Source organism: Dendronephthya gigantea, unplaced genomic scaffold (genome assembly GCF_004324835.1).
Source record: "Dendronephthya gigantea isolate DGI-Jeju-01 unplaced genomic scaffold, DenGig_1.0 000100F, whole genome shotgun sequence".
NCBI lineage: Eukaryota > Metazoa > Cnidaria > Anthozoa > Malacalcyonacea > Nephtheidae > Dendronephthya > Dendronephthya gigantea.
In genome coordinates, this window is record NW_021163110.1 from 318,326 (window position 1) to 321,523 (window position 3,198).

The following is a 3,198-nucleotide window of genomic DNA, read 5'->3' on the forward strand; positions in this document are numbered from 1 at the left end:
CAAGCCCTGTTGCTTTATTGCGCTTTAGGGAGCATAATTCTTTCTCAATAAAAGACTTCGATATATAGCTTATAGTAAAAGTTTCACAGGTTCGGCTTGTACGAGGTTTCATAAAGCGCCATGTAAAATTCATTAGCGGTATAGCAGCTAGTTTCATTGTTATGATTGCATTCTTGAAATAAGTACTGAATTTATTTACTCTTGACTCGTTACTAGCATTATCTCCAGCAGAATCTTTTGATTTCATACTTTTCGATGGAAAGATCGACTTTATGGTAGACCAGAATTTACGTGGGTTTCCTACATTTTCAGCAAGCAGATTTCTATGGAAGCTAGCTTTTGCTCGTTTAATAAGATTAGTACAGTAATTACGCAAACGTTTATAGGCTATCCAATCGGTTTCACATTTACTCTTTCGCGCTTTTCTCAGGAGTTTATCACGGTCGTCCATAGGCTTTTTAACCTCACAAGTCAACCACGGACTCGGTTTACCCTTGACCCGTTTTTCGACAATAGGGGCGTGATCATTGAAGATAGCTTTCAGTTTACTGCAGAGAAAATGCAATGATGTAGAAACATCATTTGCTCCATAAACAGGCTTCCAATCAATCTTTGCAACATCCTCGTTCAATTTATTTGAATCGTAATTAACATAATTACGGCATTTAATGACCTTAGGTGGTTGTTTATGTGAGTTTACTTTCCTTATACAGGCAATCATATCATGATCACTTAATGACGTGGATACAACTTCAACCTGCGATAGAGTTGATGGCTTATTTGTTATGATAAGGTCAATTAACGTCGATGACGTATTTGTAATCCGAGTTGATTTTTGAACCATTTGCTTAAAGCCATGTTGGTTAATTGCACTTTTGAACTCTGCATTGTCAGTTGAATCGTTGTAATTGACATTAAAGTCACCCACGATAATTGTTTCTTTCTGCTTTACTATAAAGAATTGCTTTACTGCTTTACTTCTGCTTTACTATAAAGAATTAGACCGAAATACTTCAGGAACAATCTGTTCAAGGTATTATCTTTCAGATAAACCAAACTTGTTTTCGGAGTGGAGTTCCCCTCTAAAATCGTGTTTTCTAATCTTCTGTTCTTGTGTTTGTGAAATTTGAAAATATCCTTTTTTCGGCCAAATTCTGAAGGTTTGTTTGAAAAGAAAAGTAAATTCAGTATTTTAAGATTTTGCCGAGTGCAGGGATAAAAATAATCTTTGTTAATCATGTTAAGGTGGCTCCATACAATTTTTTAAAATATTGAAAACTTGTGGTTTTGATCTAAAATTTTAGCACGAGATTTCTTGCTAAGGAAAAGAAATTTCCCAGATATATTAACCAACCAGATATATTAACAATGGCGATTCAATATGGCCGACATTTTACCTATTCACGCATTTTACTCGAAAACAAGTTCGGTTACCCCAATTTTTTAATTCTATAAAAAGTTTTCTTAAATGGAAAATTTGAACAAGTTAAAAAAATTCTATAGAGCCAAAATTATTAAAAATTAAAAAACGTGATTTTTCGTTATTTAAATTTTTTGGGTCCATAGAATTTTTTTAAACTTGCTCAAATTTCCCATTTTTTGTAAGAAAACTTTTTATAAAATAACCGAACTTGTTTTCGAGTAAAATCCGTGAATAGGTAAAATGACGGCCATATTGAATCGCCATTGTTACCATAACAACGGTAATGACGTGATACTCAAAGACAATTTTCGACTGTTAGAATGTTGGTTAATATATCTGGAAAATTTCATTTCGTTTAGCAAGAAATTTCCTGCCAAAAATTTCAATCTAAATCATTAGTTTTCAATATTCTTAATTAAAACTGTAGGGAGCCACCTTAAATCACTAGTATAATTAACTGAATCAGTGTTTTCTATTTCACTATAAAGTCCAACATGTAGATAATACAGTTTACCGAGGAATTTTATTTCCCATTATTCATATTTCCTCTCATCTCCATCGAAACAAAGTCTGCTATATCTTCCAGGAATTTCTCATCTGGATCCGGTTGTTTAAAGCTGGGTTAGCGCTAGCCCTGGGTTAAATTTTACTCCGCTGTTTTGGTTTATATGCTTCTGCACCGCCGTTTGTTTCAAGACTTTACAAAATAAGACTTCTATTGATCTACAAAATATTTATGAAAAAACATGTTCAACCTCATAAACAAGCGATTAAAAAAATTGATGTGAAAATTTGAGTTAACCCTGGGTTAAGCTAACCGGCTTTTGAACAACCGGATCCTGGGCCCATAACCTGTTAAACTGTTCGTTCTACTGGCCGTACTGCCAGTGGATGTACTCGGCTTTTCTGTCATGATGGGGATTCAGATAGATAAATAAGACAGTGTGCTTCGCCATTTTATTTTAACAAACAATTAACAACAACTCACGGCCACTCGTGGCCCTAAGTATGTATAAAATATGAAATACGATGAGATCACATTTTAACACTCTGCATTGCGAGGTCGTTTCTCGCTCGCTTTCTTCCCTCGACCACAGGTCTCGATCAAGGTTTCTTCTTTTCCATTTGTACTTGGCATCGCCGAACCAGAAAAATCATTACTGGACGAGCACTGGTTCGAAATCACGCTGGTTTCGATCTCGTCCATGATTTTCACAGCGGGATATTTCCTCTATCCAGAAAATATTTCGCGGATAAACCAGTCAAGAGTTATTCACAATTACCTCAAATAGCTGGATTAGTATCGATTGAAACTCGATGTGTCCGAAAAAGGAAGATATTTGAAGAAAATTTTGTTCGAAACGATCAGCAAACGAAAATGGTGTCCAGCAAAAAGTGTTATGATCAGCGCAGCGCATGCGTGTTCTCTCATGGAATCTCTGCGGTGGTAAGACTGATAGAACCTAGGTCAAACCTCGGTCTGATCGCGGTTGAACCTCGGCCTATCTCTGTCTGACAGACATTTCTTATGATGTTTTTTATTGGATTATTATGTTGTCGTTCTCAGCTGTTCATAACATTCCGTTCGGTTATTATTTCCCTTGCGGGCGTCTGCGGTTTCTATTCGGTCGACCGCAGCCATGCATCTGTTTTATTTTGTAGACCTCATTTTTAAGGACTGGGACTAGTTGTCGAAAAAGAATCTTTTTCGACTGAAACAACTCAACATCTCTTGAAACATATTTTATTTTAGTTTCAAATTTATGTCAGACCTA